This window comes from Ambystoma mexicanum, chromosome 6q (genome assembly GCF_040938575.1).
Source record: "Ambystoma mexicanum isolate Mex_15411 chromosome 6q, UKY_AmexF1_1, whole genome shotgun sequence".
NCBI classification, from domain to species: Eukaryota; Metazoa; Chordata; class Amphibia; order Caudata; family Ambystomatidae; genus Ambystoma; species Ambystoma mexicanum.
In genome coordinates, this window is record NC_090937.1 from 453,706,359 (window position 1) to 453,723,360 (window position 17,002).

Sequence of the window (17,002 nt, forward strand, 5' to 3'; positions counted from 1 at the left end):
AGGGTAGCATGCTGAGTGACATCATAAACAGATATCACCAGTTCTTTAAGTGGGATACTAAATTGAGGGGTGTCTCTCATTAAGGGCATGGCCTAAGTATGTGTGTACTTAGGCCATGCCACTTACGAGAGTCCCTCTCGCCTAAGGGGGGACTGGTGTAACCGGGGAGCTCGGGTGCACTGGCATTATTACCTTTGGTGCCCCCAGCCCACAAAAGTGGGGGCTGGGTGCACCAAATGTGTGGCACCAGTGCGCCCCAGCTCTCTGACGGAATATGCAGCCCTTTCATTCAAGGAGCCATGGGGTTAAAAACTATGGGCTCCTTGGGTGAAGGTCCGTCTGCTGCTAATGGCTCCTTACTCAGAAACAGGGGGAAGACCGGAGGACCCGGCTCACCTATTGCTTCTGAGTAAAGAGTCATCCAGCCGCATGAAAGCCCATTAACCATGCTTCAAGCTGGAGGTAACTCCTCCACTTTAACTCCAATAATCACTGATATTACCATCAGGCAATACCGGCAGGGATAATACCGGCATAATTATGGACCCCATTACAAGGGGATTAACACCGGCAAGCCTCCACTTGTGATCAGGTGGTATTAAGTGCCAGTCAGTAATTTTGTATGCAGTATTCTGGCAGATTTACTGCCAGAAAACTGGCAAACTCGTATAGAGCCTCAGTGTATAGGTACTGCTTTAGGGAGAGACCAACAGTGAGTAGGAAATATAATGATTAGACATCATGCCTGGGAAGAGAACAAAAGAGCAAGTGTAACCATATGTCACTGTGATTTGCAACTAAGCAATAAGCCTGGAGCCGCGGAGGCATTACCGAGTCAGGTAAAGTCCCGGGGCGAATAGCTACAGGCTTATTGCTATTAGTACCCCGGCCCATAAGACTGGGGTACTAAAAGTTTATTTTTTTTTAAATGGCCGCCGGGGAAGGGAAAACAGAGTCAGTTTTCCCTTTCCATGGTGGCCATTGAAAAAATGTGAAAAAACGAAACAAAAAAAATTGCCTTCATGGAAAGGAGAGATGGGACTACGTGTAGTCCCTTCTTTCTTTCCATGATGGCCTGTTGCATATCGGGAGCGGACGCGCTCAGGACAGAAGTGTTCCGAGTGCGGCCGCTCCCAAAATGGAGCAAAAAGAAGGTAAATGGGGCTGGAAGGGTGACGAGGGGATTATTTAGATTGGGGGATGCGGGGGAGGGAAAACATTTAACTCAATCCCCGGCACCGGAAGATGGGAGCCTCCAGCCTTTTGGTGGCTTGGAGCGGGGATTACACGTTTCTGACCATCATCATTGGCCGAGTGGCCGCCAAACCCACCCCGCCTGGGACATGAAGGAATGGAGAGGGATTCAAGGGGTTTCCGGTCAGGTAAAGCCCAGGCGAGGGCCAATCAGAATGATTGTTACATTGTGATTGACCCTCGCCGGGTACTAATGCTGTATAAATCAGGGCTCCTGATATGCTAACTTCGTGGGGAAAAGACTGCACCATTCTAGGACTGCTTGTCCTGCACTGTGCAATACAAAAGTTGCTCTTAGTTCTATCAGTGTCTTGGGATGTTCCCGATAAGGATCCCCAAGGGGTGCGGTCTTAGAGTTTACCTTGTTACATCATTTCACATAAATATTTGCCTCTCATAATATAAGTCAAGGTAAGAGCATTTCCTATAATGTTGCATGCAAAGTATAAAAGGTGCACACTTTTTCAAAAAGTAAAGCTGCACTAAAATGTTTCCTGATTTCCTGCAACGAGCCAGATTAACATGAGATTTCACAGAGATCTGGATTGGCAGGTAAAGTGGTGTAAGTGTGTTGCCTATAAGCCTATCAATCTCAGTTCGATTCCCCTCTTCGGGGCACTGGTAAAAGCTTTTCGGAGCACTGAAATAATGAAGGGTGCAAATGGATGTCCGAGATCCAGAGAAACATGTTTTGCCGGATCGCAGATCTGGGAAAATCCCACCCAGTAGCAAGCACTGGTTGTCAAAGAGCAAAGTCTAAAATCCAAAGACGATGGGTCCAGTACAAGGAATACATTGCTATTCAGTATCCACTGACGGCCTATTGCAAGCAGGGGTCTGTTGAGGATGTGTAAAGCTCAGTCCCTCTGGCCAATGAAACGAGGCACCATCCAAGGTGCACCCTGAAAGGTTCTTCCAAGTGCCCCTCCCCTTCCCCCAACGCCCAAGACCCTCTGATACACGTTTATTAACAGCCCTCACTGAATGTTTTTGGCCAAAGTGTGATGACCACAATACTCAACTCAAGCAACATAAACCACACACTAATTTCCTGTTAGGAATGTCAGACCAAGACACACCCCTTATTGAGGTATCCAAAAGGACAAAGACAACAATACAATCCCCCACCCAAAAAAGTTACATTCTTCACATTTGCTGTTCAGCCATGTATATATCTTATAAACATGACTTCTCTTCTTTAGTACACCTTCAATCAGTGTTATATGTCACTCCTCAATCACTGTATTTGTAATGCGGGTTTCCATTTTAGCAACCAACACACCCAGAGATTGCACTTTAACGCTTTTTGCAGGCGTTAAAGTCCAAGGCGCTAAGCGACCTTGGTGCTAATTACGGCACCGTAATTTACGGTGCCGTAATTAGCGCCTTCCCCATCCCCATTATGCCCTATGGGGCAAAAATGGGAATGGGGAAGGGCAAATGGTGAATGGGGAATTACCGCCCCACTCACCTTGGAATGGGGCAGTAATTCCGCCATCCACCATGGCGGAATCCGGCATGGACCATGGTGCCAATAGCACCATGGTCCACCGCCTGACTTGTAATGAGGGCCATGGTGTCTCTGATTTTGTCCAAAATTGCATTATGTTGTGCTACCGTATTGGGTGAAACAAAATAATTCCAGTTCTCGTCACCCAATCCTGCATCACCAAGAATCATCAGCAATAATGGTTCCATACCGTCCCTTTTTTTAGTCTTGTCGTATTAGATATTGTGGCATCATATACTAGCTGTTCCCTTTGAAGGAATGTCTTTTGTTGCATTATTATGTATTAAGTTTTATATTGCGCTAATTTGCAGACAAACTACTTTGAGGTACTGATGGGGGATATAGATAAGGGAGGATGAAAAGGGATGTTCATGAGGTTGGAAAAACTACAAAGAAAATACAAATTACATCAACAGCCCAATCACCTTTTTTCAATTAAGAATTCTGTATCGACATATGAAAGTCGTTCTCAGCCACGGCCTGAATTATTGTCATCACTAGTCTAGTGTCTTCCAGGATAGTGTCTTCCAGAATAGGATACTGTAATCCACTGTGCTGGGTTCATCCTTAATCTTCAATGGATATTGTATGATTTGATATTTTATTTGTATCACGCTCATACACAAGTGTTTCAGAGCGTCACAAGGCAAGGGAGGGGAGCAGAGGCGAACAAAAAACAACGATCTTACTGTGCCCAGTGACATTGAGAACGCGCAAGTGCATGGGAGAAGGTAAGGGGAAAAGTTCATGGAAGGGGGGAGAAGTGGAAAGTGCAGAGCAAAGGAAAAAAGATAAATAATAAAATTAATAAATAATAAAGTCAACAAACAGTGGTAGTGCAGCCAGCAAGGGGCAAGTGCTGGGTTGAGGCAGCAGACAGGGTATGTCTAATAAGTGCAGGCAAAAAGGGGGTGGGGGGGTAATTCTATGGTTACAGATACAGGCCCCAGTGCAGGGATTGCCTGGAGGCAGTGCGGGTGGGTGGCAGGGTGAACAGGTACTTGGGCCCGGAAGACAGAGGGTAGGCCAGGTGCGTGCATAATGCTGAGAGAGAAAAGATCAGCAGAGGAGAGGAGGCGTGAAGGCAGAAGCATAGAGGAAGGTCCTGAGGTGCTTCCAGAAACTGAGATGGTTCTCCTCAAGTTTCGGAGTGTCAGGGAGGCTGTTCCAGAGGGAGGCCCCAGCCGAAGACAGAGATCTACCCCCATCTTGTTCCTTTGAAAAACGAGTGACCCTGAGGGAGTTAGAGGTAGAGGAATGAAGAGCTCGAGAGGGAAGGTATTTGCAGAGGGATACCTGTAGGTATTTTGGACCCAGCCCCCAGAATGCCTTGTGGACAATGCAGAGGGTTTTGAATGTAATCCTTGCATCCACTTGGAGCCAATGGTGAGATTTCAGGGCTGGAGAGATACGATCCCAGGGCTTGATGCCAAGGACAAGTCTTGCAGACCTGTTCTGGATGGATTCTAAAGGGCAGAGAGTAGAGGCAGGAAGATTTAGAAAAAGGCTGTTACAATAGTGTAACCTAGAGAGAACCATGGCTCGGGAGACCGTGAGCTTCTGGGGGAAGAAGAGGAAAGGCAGAATACCTCTAAGGAGGTGCAATAGGAAGTTTGACTTTTTGAAGACATCAGAGATGTAGGCAGAAAAGGAAAGCGCAGAATCAAAGATGATCCTGAGGTGCGTAGCCTTGCAGGTGGGGGTAGGAGGAAAGCCAAGGGAGGCCGGCCAAAGAGTGAGGGGAAAAGAGGGTGAAGGTGTGCTGATGAGGACGATCTCTGTCTTGCTTGCATTCAGGCGCGGCACACCAACCCTGAATGGCAGTTAGGCAATCAGAGATGTATTAATGGAATGAATGAATAAACTTCAAAGAGTCCAAACTTTGGTGGAAAAGAATGGGCTGTAAGTTAATTCCGCACAGCCATATATCGCCAGGCTTGTATCGTAGCCATTGGCTAGAATTCAGTTTAAATCACTTTGTGTAGCCCACATGGCCAACATTGGTACAGACACTGCCATTGGCCATTCCCTCCCATGGAGTGTAAGCCTCTTCCCACACACAGTTATACTCCCTTAGTTATCGCTTGTTTCAGATGGTGGGAGGAGGGTTATTGTTCAGGTCTCAAGACTGTGGAATCCACTTCCTTTGTATATTAGAGTGTTGTTCAATCTTTCTGAATTCTTCTCTTTGATCAACACTTGGCTATGTCCTGTTCCATAATAATTAGCCTTCCTTCCTCGTTATTCTCAAACACTCTGTTACTTTCTGTGCGCCAAGTTCACTTTAAAAATGTAAACAAATAGAAAATAGAGATAGAAATAATACGACAGTAAAATTCAGACAACAGTTCACAACATATCGAAGTATATTCATGCTTGACAACAAAGAATATCGAGCAATATTAAATCAAAAGCACAATCTAGACCTGACATGTGGGCTGTAAGGGACTGTGGGAACAAAGGATGGGGGCAGAAAGGACGAGGAAGACTCAAATTAAGCAGTATTTAATTGTAACTATTAAGATTTTTCTAAATGGTGAAGGGGGGAAAACGGGAGTGCATATTAGACCTCACAGGTGTAGTCACGGTCTAATATTCTAAGATTAGGTAGTCATGAAACATCAAAAGCCTGTTTGAAAACCCAGGATTTTTGTGCTTTTTGAAATTCATAGTGTTATTCCTCTCTGAGGAGGTTGGACAGTGTGTTCCATATTTTCAACCTACAATTTTGGCTTCATGGCGGTTCCTTTTGTGTATTTGAGTGACCAGCTTATCGGCCATTGATGATGGTTTGCTCCTTCTTGGATTGTACTCTTTGAAACAGGTGGATACGCAGAATTGGTAACCCCAAGGGAGTGCCAATGCGGCTTCCCAGCCAATTAGCGAGCATGGAATTCTGGCTTTACCTCATGGTTTAGCCTGTGTTCGGGTCCCCCGAAGCAGTAGGAGACTGCCATCTTGCATCCAGGAAAAAAAACTCCACTCTTGCCAGACTCCTCACACCTACAAACCCCATCAAATGCCCCAAACCCCACCAACCTTCCACCAATCCCCCTACCATCCCCTCACTTAGCTTCATCCAAGGAAAAATCTTCTCTGCTGGCCTTCCCTCCCCTCAATGGTCAGGAAAGGGAGAAGGGACGCTCCCTTCTCCCTTGTCCATGACGGAAATCTTGTTTTGTATTGAGAAATGGCAACCATGCTGTTTCCCAACAAAAAAAAATGATTAGCTCCCATGAAACCATTGCAGCATGCTAATGGCAATGAACCCTGAGAAGGGGTGGCATTACCGGGTCTGGTAATGCCCCGGGCCTGCATTAAGGCTTTTTTTTTTAACTTCATTCAGGCCTGTAACTTAGGCTGTAGGGCATAACCTAACCTGCTAATACACCCCCCCCCCCATCTCAGGGTTTCTAAATTAATTATAGATGGGTAGTTATTAATCCCAGGGTGATATTCCACTGAGAGTTTCTAAGTTACATCTGATAGACAATGAAAGTGAAGCTCGAGTTGTCTATGATGTCACTTGGAACTCCAAGAGTTAATACACTGCTTAATTGAAAGATATGCATACATAATGTTATGTTGTGTAAGGACCACTCCCATCCAGTTGCACACCCTGCACTGCCCTTAATAGACCAGCAGTGCATTTGGTGGAGACTGAGTCATCTAGCTTCAAGGTTAGGATCAGCCCGGCCGCTATGCTCTGGCTAGGCTGGTATTGTTGTAGGAGGTGTTTATTGACCTCTGGGTAGATCCCTTTGCAGGAGTCTAATCTGGAAAGCATTAGGGTCCTGGCAACTTCATTTTTTGTGTGGCATTTCTAGGAAAATGTAGCCTGATTCCCCCTCATCCGGAGTAAGTGACAGGGGCCCTGAAATTACTGTTTAATATGGCATGAATATGAATAGTATTTTGTACCTGGGTATAATTAAATGTGCCTCCGCCTTTCATATACAAATTAACCTGAGATGAAAAATGCTTCTATAATACACTGTGATAAACAATCAGATATAATGCAGTTTAAATAAAGACAAGGCCAATGACACAGGCGTTCTCAAGTGCTGCCCTATATTAGAACCTGAGACCAGGGGAAGCTTAGCTAGAACAGAGAGATCTGAACAAAGCCTGCAATACAACTTTTACTCAGGGTTTTCTTTTCCCTTCACCCTCCAAATGACAATTACTCTCTTTACAGTGTGTGTATACTCCTGACTCTATGAAAGAGGTTGCATGAAATATGGAAAACACAGTGAGAAATACAATGTTTAGAGGACTCAAAGACACGCCAATCACTTTACAAGAAAAGCTCAGATTGCCATCTGCAATCTGCAAAGAACGACCAATGGGGCCAATAGAAGACATTGGTGGGCTAACCTTAGATTGTCCTTTGGTGTATTCTGTCTTCCATTGATACTACCCACCATGGGTACCCTGGAGAGGAGCTTGGCTACAAAGAGAAGGGGGGAAGGCCCAGGAGGCAGAACTGGAACACACCACCTTGTAGCGTTAGCCACTGACATACAGACTGGTGTGGAACAGCGTCCTCAGGTAAATACCCAGACACAACACCCCACGGGGTGTGCATTCTCAATCCATGCAGAGAAGTGGAGCAGTGAGCAGATTGTCACCTCCCACCAGGGAGGAATTACTTCATGACAATCCAAAAAGCACCCTTGGATGCTCAGACAATGACAGCTCGACTGGAGCTCCGAAATGGCTGCTGTGCTGTGGGGCCTGCAATCTATCAATCGTGGGGCCACAGCATTTAGAGAACCAAATGTGAAACTCTAGCACCACAAAAAAACAGATGAGAATGATTGTGGGTGTAAATAAATGGCCAGGAGCCTGACTGGTTAAGACCAAGCATGAAAGGATGGAGCAGCTCAAACGACATTCTCTTCCCTCTGCCCCAAATATTTGTTTTACTTCCAGCTCAAACCCCAATTGTCTACCCCTCCAGCAGCAACCAATATTACCCTGCCGTAGGGGAAGAGAGAGAGACCACTGTACAGGTTTTAGAAATAATCCAAGGGTGATCAGTTGTTGATGGGGCATCTCCCCAGTCCTCATACCTCTTACTTTACTGCAGTGTGTTACATGAGGAATTCATTTTTTACATTGTGGGATTGCAGGTGAGATTTGTTGTGCTAACATATAAGGTTGGGGTGGAAAGCAAAGTTTTCATAGAATAGGCTCCAGCAAATGTTTGGGGCCAGCACAAGAGGCCATTTGTAAGGCAGTGAGGACCTTACAGGAGAGGCCATTCCAGAAGATATGATCTCAAGTCGGGATGCATGAAGGCAGATCTCATCATCATGTATCCATTTTGGGGTATTTTGCAGTGATATTGAGATGTGTGGGGGTATCTGAGATTCATCTACGTAGATCTGAAATTCTGTGGGGGAGTACTGTTCATTTAGGGAGACTAGTGGTATCATGTCAACATTGAAAAGTCAAGAAGAAATAAGCACCCATTGTGGATCCCTGCATGTCAATCTGGAGATGTCAGAGTCACCAGTCTTTACTTGGTTGATGCCGTTGTTGCGGCAGTTGGGAAGCCATTTTGGTTGTGTGCATTCTGTGTCCATTATGTTTTGAAGCATCACTGCCTTGCGTTGGTGATCTACTGCGTCATAAACTGATAAAGACAGAACAGGATCAGTAAAAGTGGTCAGTTGTTGCTCAAGGATTTAAGCTTTTTATCTTTCATAAATAGGAGCCTTTTTTTCTTTGCTTTTCCTAGGGTGGAAACCAGGCTGATTTCCATAGAATATCCATATGGATAGGGAATATTAATTTGCTGTTAATCATTATTGGGCGGTTATGATTTTTCTGGGATTTTGCCTGATGGATATGGGGCAGTAGTACTCACGGTTTGCAGGGCCAGTGCCTATTTATTCAGTAGGGTTGAATATCAGCTGCTGTCAATGCAGATAGCATTTGCCCTGTCTCCAGTAGTGCATTGCAAATGTCTGTTAAGCTTTGTGGCAGAGTGAGAATGCAGTCTTTTAACACAGTAGCTGGGTTCACTGCTCTCAGCTTTTGTTGTGACAATAATGCGTTCATCATTGGAGGTCTTTAGGAATGATGTGACTTGTGTGGGCATGCTAATTAATATGTAAATTAGAACTCTATCATCTTCTCCAGAGATTCTCAAATCCATTAGCACCGTGGGAGGCGCTGCTAACCAATGAGAATGCTCGGAACGTGGGCTCTATTCACTAAGGAAAGCCTGCGCTGCGAGCATTTTCATTGGTGTCGGGCGCTTCCATTCCCTTCCCTGCTCCCCCTTCACCTTAGCACCTCTCCATAAACGGGTGCTAATGGTCTCTCTTTTTAAAAAAGAACAAATAAATAAACGTACCACAGTGCTGCTATCTGCGAAGTCCGTTTCCAGGTTGATGATGACACACTCTTCAACATGTAAAACGGACTTTTAACCATTCTTATCTATATCCTAACTTGTGAGCAACAGGTTTGTGGAAAGCACATGGAAAGCCCTCTTGTTGTAAGACATCAGTCACTGGGGGATCTAAAAAAATACCAAGGAAATAGGAATTTCTAATTGTATATGTGAGCTTTCTATTTTGTTTGGCTGCTAAATGTACTGACCTCTTTAAATCGCAGCTCCCCCATGTGATGTCTTTAACAATCAAGGAAAGTGGCCTATACCCAAAAGCATATTTAGTATTTGGCTGAATAACAAATAGTGTGTCAAGTATTTGGCCAAAGCTGAATATGAAGCCAAATAGTTCTTTAATTTAATAAATCATGTTTCAAACTTGAAATATATATTTTTTAAGTGAAAGCACTATTTGAATTATGTGTTCCTTAAGTTTCATGTATTTCTTTTTACTTTAATCAACATCTCATCCTTACGTAATGCACACAATCCAGAAAAGAAAAGATTAATTAAAAAGCAGAGGCTATATCTTAGGGAAGGTGCTGCACATGCAAAACCAGCACTACTCAACAGAGCAGGCTTCTGAGTGCTAAGTACTAGGTGGCAATGAACCAAATGGATACTGCAGTTTGCAATTGCCATTGCAGATCACACACATTGCAATATCTTGCACTTTACAAGGTTGCGCGTGTGGAAGTGAATGTTGACCCTTACTTTCAGCTCACACAGAAATGTGTAAATGGTATCTGTCCACTCATGCAAAACACCCACATCGAGGGTACATGTGAGGTGAGTGTACACCTCAGCCTTACTATTTTTAAAGAGGGGATTCCCTCTCCATATGCTAAATATGGGAGCAGACTCCGTCAGAGAGGATGAATGGGTTGAAGCAAGCGAAATCACACATAGGAAGTCTGGCGTGACTAAATACGGGCATAGATCTCCTCAGAAAGGATGAATGGGTTGAAGCAGGGGTAATCACACATAGGAAGTCTGACGTGAGTAAATACAGGCGCAGTTTCTCTCAGAAAGGATGAATGGGTTGAAGCAGGGGTAATCACACATAGGAAGTCTGACGTGAGTAAATACAGGCGCAGATTCTCTCAGAAAGGATGAATGGGTTGAAGCAGGGGTAATCACACATAGGAAGTCTGACGTGAGTAAATACAGGCGCAGATTCTCTCAGAAAGGATGAATGGGTTGAAGCAGGGGTAATCACACATAGGAAGTCTGACGTGAGTTAAATACAGACGAAGATCTCCTCAGAAAGGATGAATGGGTTGAAGCAGGGCAGGGGAATCACACATAGGAAGTCTGACATGAAAAAATCTGCCCAATCCCTACAAAGCACTTTCCTTTAGGGCAATTGCTAATTTCCACTAAATCTCAGTTCAGGACCACTTACTTCACCTGCTTCCCACCACACTCTGGGATGCACAGTGCTGCGTCTTTCTCTATGTCTCTCACCCTTCAACCCTCCCACCTATGGCACGAGCAGATTCAGTGCTCTCTATCACTGTCTGTACAGGAACAGCCTCTCATCTCCCTCATGTTTCCTGTTGCGGCAGAATGGCCGATAAAGTTATCCAAGTGATTTCTGAGTAAGCAAGCTCTCCTAAGAGATCAATATGGTTTGGGAAATGTGGCTGCCTCTTGCACCACCTTATGCCAAGTAACTTATCCCGAGCCCTTATTGATGCAGAAAGACCCAGCCACCTGTGGGGAAGTCTTTGATTTCCAAACATCCTCCCCTTCTACCAATTTCACAAACAGAGCAAAGCTCTTTAACTATGTCCCATACAGAGCCCTCAAACCTATCTCTCTATTAATCCGCCTGGAAGACAGGCCCACAGGGAAAATTGAGAGATTTCCCAAAATGACATTCCTCATAGCCTGCTTAGCCTGTGGCATATCTGTTGAGCCCACATACAACTGTCTAACTACCTGTTCTGAATTGAAGTTTCTCCATAGCCATTTCCCATATGAACAAACCATGCTCACCTCACACATCCTCACCAACACACAAATATGTGCACCTTAATCTTATATGCAATCAGAAATGCTTTCAAGCAATGTTTAATTCAATTCCTTTTTGCAATCTGCACCTCATATGTGTCTCTCTGACTTGTTACTTTGCATTAAAGTGAGAAGACAAATTGTGCGGTGGAGTCGAAAAGCAAGAAATTATTCGGCTGGAGACAAATAATACATGTTCAGCCATAATCAACCAGTTCGATACCCATCTAAAGGAAAATACCCCAAATTTGAAATCTTCCTTTCAAATCACTTTTCATCTCCCATCCTCTACACCCACTGAATTAACAAGGTCTTAATAAATTAGAGGCCCTCATTGAAGCACTTGCATTGAAATAGCACCTTATTGGCTTAGCTTTGTGACCTATAAGATGCAATCACATCCGATTGCATGGCTGAAAATCTCAAAGTGAATATTCATATTCCGTTTCAAATATCCACCCCGTTCCCCCCGGCAAAATGTGTATCTAACAGCCATTTGGAGTGACCTCTGGCATTCATTTAAGAATGGGGTACTGCGATATGTGACCTCTATGAAACGGCTAGCATAAGCTAGTCTGCCACAAAAAGACTCACCTTTAGTTCCTCGCAGGTTCTTGAGTGATGGGGGAGGGTGCACAATAGAGCCTGTGACTCTGATCCTCAGGGTGATAAAAGCCAGCGGTCCCAAGGATATACGAGTTCCAATTTCAGCCAATGGCGACCCCAAAGTGTCACCCATGACTGCCAAGGATTGTGTTTTATCTGAACCTCTAAGATTTTTAAGCCATTGTTCGTTTTTTTTTTTTAATTAGGTGTTACTTAAGTGCTACCTATAAGATGAAACTATTGCATTGGAGTAAATATGACCCCCCTCTAGCCCACAACACAACTTCCTTGTATTTCTTAAAGCTCTGTCAAGCAGTAATATCAAACGTTTGACCTGCCAGCGTTATTTCTAAGTAGTCTGTTGTGAGTTGTTGGCTTAATTGCAGTTGTAAATGTGCTACAGGTGTGATACAATGCCTTGGCCAAGTGTGCCTTCAGCCGCTTGACTTCTATCTTGTCCTTGCAATTTAAAAACAAGCTTCGACTAGTCAGGAGTTTTGGCATTTGTGTGGGTATGCATAAGCATTTGTCAGGCAGTGACATACTGGTACTACCTGGCCATAAATTGGCAACATCTAGAAAACGGAGTGATTTCCTGAGCATATGATAGCAGTGCCTGGCAAATGTCTATCAAATACCCATACACAAGCCAAAACTGTTGGCTTTGACACCACTTGTATAGGTATGCAAAGATGTTAGGGTGTCTTTTGGACTTTTTGTGATAATCGGCAGGTACAATGTGTATTGAATTATGTATTGTTCATTTATATAGCGCTTATACACAGGTGAAGTGCTACATGGTGGGAAGAGAACAAGGGAATAAAGTCATTATTCTTAGGCCTTAAAGATTCCGAATGATCTAAACAGAAAAGCTAGCATACTAGACCTGATGACATTTCTTCTAGTGCAAGTGCATGAAGTGGTACAGTTGAGACCATACTCGGGGTGGGGGGTGAGGGGGACAGGACGGACGCACTAAATGGTCCTAGCACGTTTGTTTTTGTAAAGCAAATGGGGCCGCAGGTGTTGTGATGCCATCAGGGAGGCAGGGGATGTGTGAAGCTTCTGGCTTTGGTGAAATGATGTCACTGACATGGAGGTTAGATGCTGTGCCCTACGTTGTTCTGCGGGTTGGATTATGTAACATTTGGTATTTCCTGATGGGTCCCAACTCTACTTGAGACTTAGGTTCCACAATAGTGCTCAGCATTAAACATGAAGAACCCCTTTTCTCTAAGTCAGCGCGGTTAGATTATCATCCTGTTGCAGTTATATTGGCAAGCAGTCCGTGGCTGGCATCTGATAATAGGATTTGCCAATGCGATGCCACATCGACGTAAGCTATGAGATGGAAATTTGCTATCATGTGTGCCACCCTGGAAGAAGTGGTACCCGGCTGTGTTCCACCCTTGCCTGACTGGCCCCCTTCAGGTTAACTGACACAGAGGGGACTGGTGTTACCCTGCAAAGAATGTTTACGTAGAACAAGTAATCAAATAGAGTCCAGCATAATGACACATATGTACTGGTGCCTTCTGCTAGGTGGCACCCCAGCGTGTTGGCTGCATCGTGGGTTGGATTAGCCCTTTACATGTGCTTGCCTGCCCCTTTGGCGTTGGAATGAACTTAAACGCCTTGCAGCGCATGTCCGACTGTTTGGATAAACCCCCTGCATTGATGGACGGCTCCCATCGAAATGACTAGTGAAATTCAGAACTTAATGCCAAGACCAGGTTCGCCACATTTGCGTGGAGCCAAGAGCAGGCCGCAATTATTACATTATCTTTTCAGGGAAATTGCTCTATGGATCTCAACATATGTTGCCTGATTAAAGAGAACTGAACGCTTATTTTCCTGCTGCATGAATATCTGTTCAAAATGAGTCTAAGTAAAATATAGTATCCATAAGACGAAGGCATACACCATCCCCTTTACATGGACCCCTTTTAAATGATGCCCGAAGAGTTTAGTGACATCAGTGTGGACCCTGCATGTCCATGTTAAGGGCACAGTTAGGAGTATGGTGGCTGGGGTCAAATCAGGTACTGCTTAAAAGACCTCACATTTTTAAACTACTACCTAATTATGAGCGCTGGGGAGGTAAACCACATGGCGGACTTAGAAAGGACCGCATGGGGTACATATGGGCTACATACACCTTTCAGCAATTTCTACGCACTCCGAGCCATACATATTCCAGGTGATTCAACAAATAGGCGGCATTTTTAAAAAAGGTGCCATTTCAAATACCACTGTTAAGACAATATTCATTAAAAGGTGCATGGTATTTGCAATAACTCCTTAAAAAAAGCCCCCTAATTATGTGATGTGATTGCATGTGTTTTGTACAGCATAGGAGAAAGTACCACATGAGGTTGATAATGCATATTTACCCATATCTGCATGGGTTAATTAACCCTAGCAGGACTTCTCTGTACGACATGCTGCAAAAATTCCATGCAGGTCAAGGTGAACTGCTAAGGGTGGTGTCTCACGATAACACAGTAGGTTTCAAAAATATCAACACATTTCATCACACAAAATATATAAAGAAGAGCAAGCAGCAACACCCCAGAAAGCACGTGAATAGTTCACAATGGGTGCGTTCACAATGGTGTTTCTATTTAATACATCATATTGAAATGGCGGACGTAAATAACCACCTGGGCTACAAAAATACATATATACATACAAAAAAGCATGCATAAGTGTACAAGGTTATAGAGCTTTATAGCCCCTTGAAACACACCAGTAATGCAAAATGTGAAAGTGCAATAAATGTAAGAACTCAACGGTTTGTAGAGATAGGCATTGCCATGTTAAATCAAACAATGATCACGTCGGATCATACACTACGTACATGGTCTAATGCCAGCCCAAAAGTAGCGGCCAATGGTCAACTAGAGGGTGATTTGAGCAAACCTAACAATAATACAATGGTTTCCTCAATAGATGAACGGCATCTTCCCTTTTTACTAGTTTCGACAGTCCACAAATATATTTAACAAACATAAACCGTCTTCCTCAGGACCCAAGGAGTCAAAGGACACCTCCCATCCTATGATTTACAAGGGTGGCTGTCGCAGATGAGTATTCATGTGGTGGCTCCTTACTGGCTCTGTATGAAGGGACCAAGCAAAATGTAACGGCCTTTTTATTGGTGTCTGTCAAATTCTGCAACCTTAGTTTGCTCGGAGGGAAATCAATTGCCTCTCGTTTCGAAGTACAGATTTGTTTCATCTTGCATTTTGATTTAACGTTGCAGGACCCGAAGGTTCCGAGTCCTTGGCTGCAAGCTCAGGCCGCCTCGCAGAGTGATGTATGTAGGTGGAGTTATAAAGGCGCGAAGGCGTCAGGTGAATAAGAGTCCAAATATTAGGTATTCACATGTGAGGATGAACATTCCTTTTCACCCGTTCCTGGCATTGTGTCGGAAGCATGACGGGCTCTGGATGCAATGTGGTTTCAGTATGGTGTTTCCTTTGCTGAGAGCAAGTCAAGGGCCTCATGATAAGTTAGCCAGTGCAGAATTAACGTGCCAATATTACCGTATAACAGCACGTTACCTCACCAGCCGACTGCCAGTTTGCCGGTGAGGTGCCTGATTTACCTCCAGCTGAGAGCTGGAAGTAAGCCAGGTGCCTTAATGGTAAAGATCAGCACCGGTAATACAGGTAAATCCCTTTAATGGGGCTTTACCACGATTGCCGGCACTCGTAATCCAACGGTAATACCCCCGGACTGAGTGCTGGTAACAGTAATACAGTTTGTTGATGTTGCGTCGGATTTACCAGCGGGATACCACCAAATTGTAATGAGCCGCACATTTTATCTATTCAGGATGAATACAATGAGCAGCATTGAGTTGGCTCATAATAACACCCATACTGTAAGCAGTCAGAAGCAATCAAATTGAGATGGGTGTATTATTTGCAGCCTAAATTGTCAAACACATTGCATCATGATTTAGAGTTTATTCTTGGGGATTGCCATCAACAATAGAACAATGCTGTATTTGCCACAAACCTGAAAATGTGCAGTTACCAAAATCTCCAGTATGTGTAGCACTTCCCAAAAATCTGCTAAATTGGTATTCTGTAGGTCTAATGACAACCATTTGGTGATTCCTCCAGCTTCTGTGAATGTTCTGTGGACAGCTTTTATGTAATAAATGATGCCACCGTTGTTAGCCACTTGTGGCCCTCAGTTCATGGTCCTGGTGGGGCGGGTGTTGAATGGCAGAGTCGGCCCAGACGGGGTATCGACGCCCTGGTGTATGGCATCGACTTGTTCACGAGAGCAGGTTGCGCTTGAGTTCTGCTCCGGCTTTGACTCCTTACGTCACTTCATTCCATTCTGATAAGGCCTCCCTAATTATTTCAAGATCATAATTTCCTTATGTCAGGCTCTCGCCCTAATTTCCTGCATCATAAAAAGCTTGAAATACTTTGATTTCAGACATCTTACTGGCTTCTCAATAACATTTACCAGAGTAACACATCGCCCTTAGCAACGAACCAACGGCACCTCAGCATGGAATTAAACACAGGGGGTTCACGAAAACATTCTCTGACAGATCACATAGATGCTGTTTCCCTGGGGCTCATACTGAGTTTGTTGGCGTGGGTTTGGGGCACTGTACATCAATATAGTGTCACATGAGTGTAGCCAATGAATGGCAACAGCCAGTGGAAGGCATAGTGACGGACCCAGCCCTTGGGGTACAACTTGTAGCTTAGCGTGCTCCATGCATTCAGCAGAGAGGCTCTTGGGAACTGAAGCTGGGAAATATAAACAGGATCCAGAGATCATCACCTAGCAACAAACAGTCACTAGGCATCCATGTTTCAGAGAGCGAGATAGCCCTGGGCTCAGCACAATATAATCAATAATCAGGAAAAGAAAACAAATTCAAAAGGAATTGCACCAAAGTGTTGGTAAATTTGAGCACGAACACTAAATACAGAAAAGGCCCATCAAGTGCTTTGATTCTTCCAATACCCAAAAATCTCAATTTTAACATAACAACCAAAGTAATTTCGAGTATTAATGGTGCTACTTAGTCACCAACTTTTTCCCTTAAGAAAGATGCTAAACTATCACTGTCGGGTGTAGGTCTTCCCTAGCAAGCAGTGGTGGGATGCCTATCTTGAAGGGATAGAAGCAAAACCTCTAGCTGGGAGGATAGCTCAGGGGCAACGTGTCTGTCT